This window comes from Bolinopsis microptera, chromosome 9 (assembly GCF_026151205.1).
Source record: "Bolinopsis microptera isolate Bmic1 chromosome 9, MBARI_Bmic_1.0, whole genome shotgun sequence".
NCBI classification, from domain to species: Eukaryota; Metazoa; Ctenophora; class Tentaculata; order Lobata; family Bolinopsidae; genus Bolinopsis; species Bolinopsis microptera.
Window position 1 is genome coordinate 3,322,939 of NC_087080.1, and position 11,210 is coordinate 3,334,148.

The window sequence follows — 11,210 nt, forward strand, 5'->3', positions numbered from 1 at the left end:
AAAACTAGCCTATAACACAATTTAGACCTTTAGGAAGCAAAATTGAGCTCCACAACCCAAGGGATGGCCCAACACCAGAGAATACTAATTCACAACTTTTGTGTTTTTATAAAATTATTCTTCAAAAAAGCACAAACTTCAATAGCGAATATCTTTATGAAGGAGCAAGGTAGGAAAACTTTCCGGTAGATTTTCAGAATGCTTGAACAATTATCTAAGGTGAAAATGTCCTCAGATTTTGAATAAAATTACTCCTTAATGCTTTAAAATCGATTTGAAAAGTTGTTATTTTGTCAAAAATCAAGTTTTAAAAACACTTAAATTGATGACGTCATCAAGTGATGATGATGACGATAAATTATTTTTCGATATAATGTAAACTAAAGTATAAACAATTATCTTTAAAACCTGTGATTCGAAATGACTGTATCTTTTATACTTTTGAATCTACGGACACTTAAATGTAGGCTACAATTTACTGCAAAAGCGTCTATATATATATAGCTTCACGACAATCTGTTGTAAAACAGGGGTTCCAGAAAACCCACTTCCCGATACTCCTGCAACATGAAATTTTTTTTACAGTCGATTTGGACAAGGTCTAGACGCTCTGCAAAGTTTCAGATCTCTAACTCAATTTTAACATGGTTTTTAAGGCACCTGAATATGGCGATTTTGGGTTTTTACCTAATTTCGTATAACATGCTGGCGCGTATTTTGCGCAAATTTCTTAAAAACCTCCACATAACTATTTCTTATTCCTGTCATCTTTAACATTGAATTAGAATGTTTTGAACTTAAATATACCTGCTGAACTACTTTCGATGAGTCTTAATGCCTGGAAAACAATAAAGGGGATATAATAGTATAGGGGGTACATAGTGTTGTGAATATAAGGGCAACGGTTATGCTTGCCAGCATTGTGATAAATTTCAATTTTATATTGACTTATATGACTTTTATCAGCATCATCTCCTCTATCAGCCATATTATTTTTATCAACAAGTTTCAATCGGCCGGAGAGCTATTAGCATAATTATGCCGAAATTGCTTCATTTTAGTGCAATTTTTGCTCTCTAGCCTATTAGTGATTTTGCTTCCTATATTAGAGCTGAACACGTGGTATACTGCGTCACATCACGTGATACAGGAGCTCTGGGACCGAATTGAGGTTCCTAGTGAACGGCATAGTGGGTCTAGCACTTCACCCTTTCATGCACGTCAATGGCAGAATGGCTAATCCAATCAAGCTTACACTCAACTCAACACACTTCATGAGCCGACCGCTTGAACATCTATAGAGCTATAGTTTACGAGAAACGATATGAAAAATCTGCAAATTTGAATAAATGTTTCAAGAAATTGTTGAAATAATGTTAATTAGTAGAAGAACCAATGGCAACCTAAAGTTTATGTATCTTTTCGACCCTCTATTGAAAGGTTTCATTGTTAGCTAGTAAAAATATCTCCAATTCGTCTGAATGTTTAACTTCAACTGCAAGTGTTGTTGTAAATTATTTGAACGGGTTACAACAACAATAACATCAATGTACCTGAAACGTCAAGGACACCAACGCTCGAATCGTCGGAAAAACTTAATCCTGAACTTCTTATGAATGACTGAATGACAAGTACACCTACATTAGCATAACTGACAAGGTTGAGATGTGTGCTTTCATTGGCCTTATCTACTTTCGGGGAGAGGAGCTGCCCTTGACGGTCTGCGGACTATTTACTCACTTTCTGATGGACTTTCCAGCATTTCCTGCGGTGATGTCCAGGAACAGATTCTTCTTTCTGTCGACGAAAATAACATTCGAAACTAAAGAGATGCGACACGATAGAGCAGAGCATTGGAAAAGAGACCGGTTCACGGCAATTCGCGAGTTTTACGAAAAGTGCCAAGCTAATTTCGCCACGGAACTAATACCTGATCAATATATTTCTAGTCGGATACAGACATTCATCAACTGTGAGGTATACCTCACAGTTGATGAATGTCTGTATCCGACTAGAAAGCGCATCCGTTTTCTCCAGTACATGAAGAGCAAACCAGCAAAGTATGGTATTATCATCAAAGCACTCAACTCGGTGATATACCCGTACACCTATCAAGCCCATTAGACCTTGCCCGTGCCCTCTTCATTCCTGCTATTAGGAACAGGTCCTTGCACGGCCTTAGCACCTGGACCCTTACCAACTGCTACTTAGAGACCGAAGACCCTAAGTTTCTGAGGAGTACGGATCATGATACAAGTCGTGACCCAAACACACTATTGCTACCCTTGGTGAGTCCAGGTCTGCCTAGTCGGTGTGTTCAGTGTGTAAAGGACGCATCAGGACCTGGTTACAAGAAGAAGGTCTGCGGTTTGTCGAAGGTCAAAAGTCAGTGTCCAAGTTGTGGACTTAGAATGTGCACGAAGGTTCATCTTATTTCATAATGTGACTCGTGTAAATGAACCATTAATTCTTTCGTACGAATACTCATATCCAAATGTTATATATTTTTTACACTGATTATGATCGAAAACTTGACTTTATTTTTAAATTTCGTTTGTTTGAGTCTTTCCTAAAATGTATCTACCTTGATAATGAAATTTGGAGTAGAGTCGCATAGTTCACAACTTTCAAATTCACACACATACACTCATGTTTGCGATTGACCAATCCCTGCAGCGTTCTGCAAAATTTAACTCAATTTATAAAACAAGCACTCCTTATACGGGCTGATTTGGGATGGGTTGATTCAACCCATCCCCAGTATTCTAGGAGTAAATCGGATAAACAGTCGTTTCTTAGGGATGGGTTGATTCAACCCACCCCCAGTATTCTAGGAGTAAATCGAATCAACAATCGTTTCTTAGGGATGGGTTGATTCAACCCACCCCCAGTAACCTGAGGATTAATTAGATCAACAACCGCTCCTTATATGGAGATCATGGATCACTTTGAGGCCTGTATCATGTGATAAACTTGTGATATCCCACGTGATTTCTCAATTAACGCAGGAGACTATCTTGTGCACTTGTGCACTATCTGGCCCTTTAGAACATAATGAGTCTTGTAGAACTAAGTATAACTAGAGCATTCCACTTTTTGTGGTGGCTGAATACCGTCTAGAACCAAAGTTATTAGGGATGGGTCCTTTCAACCCACCCCCAGTAATGAATGAGCTCCAAGCACCCCAGTATGATAAGGGTTAAAAACCATGTTAAAATTGAGTTAGAGATCTGAAATTTTTCAGGGCGTCTAGACGTTGACCAAATCGACTGCAAAAAAAGTTTCAGGTTTCAGGAGCATCGGTAAATGGGTTTTCTAGAACCCCTGTTTTACGATAGATTGTCGTGATACATACATCACAATGCTGGCAAGCATAACCGTCGCCCTTATATTCACAATACTATTTACCCCCTATACTATTATATCCCCTTTATTGTTTTCCAGGCATTAGGACTCATCGAAAGTAGTTCAGCAGGTATATTTAAGTTCAAAACATTCTAATTCACTGTTAAAGATGACAGGAATAAGAAATAGTTGTATGGATGTTTTTAAGAAATTTGCGCAAAATACGCGCCAGCATGTTATTGTTATACGAAATTAGGTAAAAAACCCAAAATCGCCATATTCAGGTGCCTTAAAAACCATGTTAAAATTGAGTTAGAGATCTGAAACTTTGCAGGGCGTCTAGACGGGAGGCCGACGGCCAGGCCCCCTCATTACTAGGGGGCCCAGGGAGATCAGATCATATCACTAATTAGTGACGTATAATTAGTGATGTGATCCATCAGTAGGATTTAACTGACCTAGAAATGGGCTAGATACAGGGTAGAGTTCACATGTACATCATAGCAGTTCATTAAGAAGTAAACATGATCTTTAAGATTTGACCGCTCGACTCGTATATCACACAAGGGACGGGAGCTCTTGCTAAAGGGGGGTTCTCGTATCTAGGGATGTGAGACGTACGTGCCAAAGGCATGCAACGGGAGTGAGCCGATCAAGTGTTCTTAGGTATATATACGGGAAGATGATAGACAATAGTATCGCATTCTATCAACATGCCTACCTTCTCCAAATTCATCTCTGGTCGGACAGGATGTCAACAGCTACTCGACTCTGAAGTCTGATGGATACATCTACTCCCGGAAGAAGGACAAGGATTCAGCCGTCAAGTCTGCCTGGCGGTGCTGCAAGCACACTCCTCCTACGAAGTGTCCCTGTCGGTGTTATCTCACCCTGTCAGACAAATGTGTTCCTTTAGTTTATATTTAAGTGGTGACAAGAAAGGGGACACTTATGAATTTGTTTTAGATGTTATTAAGCACTATTTTGACCAGCATTGTCCGGTGGACACTGGTACTATTTTAATAGATTTTGAGAAAGCAGTGATGAATGCTTTTTTGAAGAGTTTGCCAGGGTGGGATGTTAGCAATTGCTTCAATATTCAGTATTCAGTATTCAGTATTCAGTATTCAGTATTCAGTATTCAGTATTCAGTATTCAGTATTCAGTATTCAGTATTCAGTATTCAGTATTCAGTATTCAGTATTCAGTATTCAGTATTCAGTATTCAGTATTCAGTATTCAGTATTCAGTATTCAATAAATTTGATTAATTATCCTACGAAAAATGTGTATTGACTTGTTAATTTAAATCAAAAGTAAGGGGTAAAACTGGGCTAGATGTAGGGTAGAGTTCACATGTTCTGTAAATCGTAGTTGGTGGATCACATCACTAATTATACGTCACATCACTAATTATACGTCATATGATCTGACCCCTAATAATAGAGGGGGCCTGGAAGTCGTGCAGCCGTCTAGACCTTGTCCAAATCGACTGTAAACAAAATTTCATGTTTCAGCAGTATCGGCAAGTGGGTTTTCTGGAACCCCTGTTTTACAACAGATTGTCGTGAAGTATATATATGTACGAAACGAAACGAAACGAAACACTGTATTTACTACCCCGCTACTATGCGACAAAGATATTGTATAAAGTTAACTAAATAATTTACACAATACGGTGCCCATGTCTGAGCGGCTCTCCTCAAATAACTTTCTCTCCTCCTCGGAGCAGAAAGTTAAAAACAAAACACGGGTCTCATAAATCAAAAAATACTAAATAATGTTAAAGAGATAATATCAGATTAACTGTCGCAAAAAATGGTTAAAGTATACATATTACATAATTGATTTTATTGACACACCGATAAAAACCAGAAAAACAAGAAGTGGATACTTGGAAAACAAAAAATAACACAAAAAAAGACTAGAAGCCACAAAAAATAGCTTAACCAGGCTATAGCTGATCATACAAATAGTTCTTTAACTTACCCTTAAAAGAGACAATATTGTCGATGTTACGGACATTAAGAGGGAGAGAATTCCATGATTCAGGTGCATAGTTGCTGAACCGCCTGCTAGTTGCCTTCAATTTAGAGAACTTAGGTATCTTCATAAGAAGGTTGCATGCTGTTTTTGTTCTGGTTTCTTTGACAGCCTTATCATCTCTGTTCATTTGAACCAACTCTTGGAGGTACATTGGTGCCAATCCATGGGTCACTTTGAAACAGATGAGACACACTTTGAAAAATATCCTCTTTTCAACAGGGAGAATATGAGCTTTCTTGTAGAAAGGAGACAAGTCAGTATTCCTGTCATAGATGTCGTAAATGAAACGTATCCCTGCATTTAGAACAGATTGCAGCTTCTTCACTCTAGTCTTTGAAAGATTCATGTAAAGGGCATTACAATAGTCCAGCTTTGATATGATCAGTTGTTTGACCAGCATGAGTTTAACTCTCTCATCTAGATACTTTCTGATAGTTCTAAGATTGTTCATTGTCCAGCAACAGTTCTTCCTAACGTTGTTAATCTGCCTTTCCATGTTGAGAGATTCATCTAGTAACACTCCAAGACTCTTCCAGGTATCGTTTTTACATACAGTTGGTGTAATAATGGTGTCACCAAACTTTATTGTTATTTCAAGGTCAAACTTCTTCAGTACCAAAGGCTTTCCAATGACTAACAATTCTGTCTTGCTCTCATTCAGTTTCATGAAATTATTAACCATCCATACTTTGATTTCAGACAGACAGTCATTGATCCTACTAGTGACATTCTGCAGCTCCATGGGTCTCATCGGGTGGAAAGCTATATAAAGTTGTGAGTCATCTGCATAAAGCTGAATATCGAGACCATACTTTCTAGCTATTTCCTGGAGCAGCTTAATGTATAAGATGAACAGGATAGGTCCCAATAGAGAGCCCTGGGGTACCCCAAACAACAGACACAGGAAGTCAGATAATGAGTCATCTACCTTAACCTTGAAAAACCTGCCTGAGAGGTAAGAACTAAACCATTTCAATGCAGAGTCCTTAATACCAAAATCTTTTGCCAGCTTCTTAAGAAGGATTGTATGATCAATCGTGTCGAAAGCAGCAGAGAGATCAAGTAGGACTACAATCACAATGTTGTTCTTCTGCACTTCCTTAAGAATATCGTCTGCCATCCTGACCATCAGGGTTTCACAACTGTGGTTCGCTCTGTATCCAGACTGAACTGGGCAATGCAGACTGTTTAAATGTAAGTGATTGTTTAACTGCTCAAGTACAATCTTTTCAATCAGTTTAGACATAACTGCAAGATTTGAGACTGGTCTGTAATTCTTCAGAATATCTGGATCAGCATTCTTCTTCTTGATAGTGGGCTTGACCAGTGCAGTCTTCATCTCGGCTGGAAACACACCTTGCAACATAGAACCGTTTATTATGTGCAGGAGGATCGGTGCCAACTCCTGAGAGCATTTCTTCAACATGAAAGTTGGAATAGGGTCAAGACTACAAAACTTGTTAGACATCTTAGAAATGGTGTGTAACAGGTGCTGCCTAGTGATGGAGTGAAATTTATCAAATGATGGCCCTGAATAGGTGCTTTCAAGATTCTCTGACGATGACAAGTTCCCTCCGATATGACTTCCTTCTTCTTCTATCCCAAGTCTGATATCATTCACTTTATCCGCAAAGAAAACTTTAAAACTTTCTGCAAGTTTTTTAGTGTCATTACCATGTGGCCTTTCTTGGGTAGTTTCACCCGTGAGTCTATAAACTTTCTTATACAGAGCCTTCGTATCTCCCGCAGAGGCTAAGAGGGCTTTTCTATTGTAAGTAATCCTCTTCTGTCGCTCAATGACAATAAATTTGTTCCTGAGGTTGACAAAAATATCCTTCTGTCCCTTGCCTTTCCTCCAGGCTCTCTCAGCTGCTCTCCTCTGCCTCTGTAAAGCTTTCAGATCCTGATCCATCCAAGGTTTACCTTTGTCTTCACTCTTCATCTCCTTACTGATCACAGGACAATGCTTGTCCATAAGTTCCAATAGAATACTATTGTACATCTTAACTGACTCATCAAGACTCTCAGAGCACCAAGCATCTCTTTTACAGAGATCAGAAACCAAAATATCTGCTTTAAAATCCTCAACCACAATACTTTTAAAATCACGGTAGTTCATCACCCTAGTATCATTCAAAGAGGTCTTCAGGCTCACAGACACTACAAATTTAACAAGAAAATGATCTGATCTAGTCCCAGATTCCACAATGTTGATAGAAGTTATAGAGTCTTTAAAGACTTTGGTCGTTATCACGAGGTCAAGAGTTCCTCCTTGATTGTGAGTTCTTTCTAGTGGTACACATTGGATGAAACCAAGCTGATCAAGAAGGGAAAGAAACTTTGCGGGGTAAAGATCTTTAGGTCTTTCAACATGTAAATTAAAATCCCCTGCAATCACCGGGGTTCCTGGCTTACCGGACAAATCACACAGGTATTCACTGAATTCTTCCAAGAAGTGGCACTCAGTGTACCTGGCCTTTTTGGTGTAAGGCGGTCTATACACATCAATAAGTCTGATTATCCCAGTATTTGTTTCAAGTACAACTTCCATGACTTGGTAAGACTTGTACTTCTTGACTCTACCGTTGCTTTTCAACTTAAGGTTCTTATTGAAAATCATACCTATACCTCCGCCACTACGATGCTTCCTTGGGTTGGATAAAATACCCCAACCAAAATCTCGTATCTCTTGTAGCTTTGCAGTATCTGCTTCCTTAAGAAAAGTCTCTTGAAGAAAACAGATATCAACCCCCTCATCAGTTAGGTGCTCAAGAACCTCTACTGTCTTGTTCACTAGACGATTAACATTAAACGTGGCTAAGACTAGTTTATCCCAAGCTCTCTTTGTCGAATCTTTGCCCACTGGAGATAAGAGTTTTTTGATGTTTCACATCCGCTCGTTCTGGCCATGATATAACTCTGCTCTCTCACATAAGATGGGCATAATCTGTCAGCTGCAGAATGTGTCTTGCATTTATCTTTGACATTCTTGTCTTTACTGTTGCTACAGTTCGTACACTTGATACTAGATCTTCGGCCCGCCGTTTTCTTCTCACAATCTTTCGATTTGTGGGCACCTGCACAGTAGAAGCACACTGGGTCGGCATTATACTTCTTACACTTACAGTAATCACTGCCACTCATGTGTCCGAAGCTCTGACAGTCAAAGCACTGGATTACATGATACCTATCCTTAACTTTATACTGTCTAAGATCAGCGTGTACAAAGTCACCTGACTCCCTTATAGACTGCCTGATTTTCACTGACACTTGTAGGCATGCCCAGTTCTTGTTTTTCTCCAGGAAAATAACCTTGAAAGTGTTGTTCTCATCTTCAACTAAACTCTTAATGGAACTGTTCTTATCAAGGATGCTCTGGCGCAATTCTTCAGATGACTCAAAATCTCCCTTGAGATCATACATAGTAAGCTTAGGTTCAAGCATTGGCACGGTGTGGGATTTTGCAGACACTTTGTAGTCCACACTAAGAGCATCTTTAGCTTTCTCCATAAGTTCCTTGTTCTTGAATATTAACCTTGCTGTGCCTTCTTTGACACCTGAGACCCCCTTAATAGGGATGCTGGGCAGTATTGATGCGACATGTTTCTTCACCTTTGAGGACCAGAGTTCTTCTGTTATCTTATCTGCCTCATTCTGCCCTTCCAGAGTTAAAGTATGAGTCTCACTGGGTCCGAGATTGGTCTTAATCTCAGGTATAATATCTGGACCACCTTTATTGTGCTCAATGAGAATTTGTCTAAATTGTGCTAGCTCCTTTCTCACTATATCTAGTGCCTCGGTAGCTGTCCCTTCCTGTGGTGCAGGTGTGTCTAGTATAGACTTGGTCTTCAGTAGTGACAGGGCCCTCTTACTGAAACTGTATAGTTCCTTTATAACTTCAAACATATCCGGCTTGCTATTCCCTGTGGGTAAGTCTAAAGAATCTGCAATTATAGTATCCAACTTCTTCTTACCTTTTAAACTGTCGTTTAACGTTTCTAACTCCTTTTCCATCTTGTCATAGACATCAGTGATAACCATTGCTGTAAAGGATTTGAGACCTCTCTACTTTAACTCAAACCAAATAAATATAGTGGTAAGTGCTGAAAAGTACTTGATAAACCCACTAAAAGCTGTTGGTCGTCGTTTAAAACGCAGTAAAAACCTCAAATTATTTGTTATATAGTAGTGTTGAAAGTATTAAAACTGTATATATATATATATATATATGTTAATTGTGGGTGGCGTCGTCTGCTTACAGTGCTCAATCGGCAAGCTGAGAGCTAGATACAAAATGAAACGACCGGTTGAGTCAGACAAATGTTTCAATCATGATACAAAACCATGATATCGTCAATGACAACTGCAGAGGTATAGGAACTAAAATCAAAATTACAAAGCTAAAAATTAACATAAACATTCACTCGTGAAACAATACTAGGGGTTAGATATATGAGTCATTAGATTATAAAAGGAATTTCCGTTTATGGCGGCATTTTGTAAGGATTTCCGTCCTGGAGTTAAGTAAGTGTGGGTCAGAGGATCGAAGTAAGATTTCTAATCTCTCAGACGTGCACAGATCGCAGCTGTTCTGGCCGGCTCTGTATCCGTGTCCACGTCTGATTATTTTCCATTCGATCCTGAATTCTAACCCACGGTCTTTGAAGGACCAGATCTTCTCCGACAGTTTGGTTCTATTTCGGTACCGCTCCAGGCGAAATGATGACGTGTGTCCATTGTACCGGTCCTTGAATGTGCCCTCCGTCATTCCGATGTAGTGGTGCTCCTCATTTTCCGTACTCATTATTTTCCCCCTTTTTTTACCATTTAATTTCACCATTAAATTGATGTCTTGTCTGTCTAGATAAAAAGTAACTTAGAGTCAACCCATGTAACAAATGTTGTTAGTGCGGTCATTATTTTTTATATGGCAATGCAATGTTCCAATCTGGTACTGGTATAGTAGTGACTCTACTGCTCTTATCTAGAAGTACACTACTATACGGTATTTTTTTTCTACTATGATCAAATTCTGCATTCTGTCTTAATTCCATTTCCAATACCATGGCTGGAATGTTGGTATAATTTCCACTTGAATTGAGTAGCTCAATCGTTTGCTTCCTGGGCTCCGATTTCTAGCTGAGTCCTGACGCTTCAGATATTAATAGTTCCATACCTACTCACGGCACATTTTTTGTGCCGTTAAAAAACACTCAGTCAATGTAGTTACAATATTGTCACACACTGGTTACTGTAAGGGATCACGTGTCAAGTCAATGAAGTCAATTTAACGGGAATGGCCAATGGGGGCCGGGGGGGCGCCGCGGTAATAAAGAACATGATTATATACCCCGGATTTACTAACCTTATGCTCTCTGAGTGGCTTTACACTATATTAGAAGTAGAAGTAGATGTGTCCTCCTCCTGAATCGTAAGGCATATTACAGTTACACCGCGACTACCGCACACAGTAACTGTAAGAAACTATTTTATCATACATGAAGTACACAAATAGAGATGCCCCAGTAATTTCAATTTTATCTACAATTTAACTTCATTGATTAAGTTTATCTAATTTAATTATTGCAGATTACAGATTACCCCAAGCTTCGGCACGGCTCTGAGTTCTGACCGTTCAGTAAAATTTAAGAAGTAGCCTTTGTGAACAGTCAACAGTGAACACGACAAAGTTTGGATTCAATCAAATCGTGTACAAGATTTGACCAAATTAGTTCAAATTATGAAATGGACACCAAATTAAAAATATTTATAGTTATAGTTTAAGTATAGGGGCTATTTACATATCACGTAATCACTTTT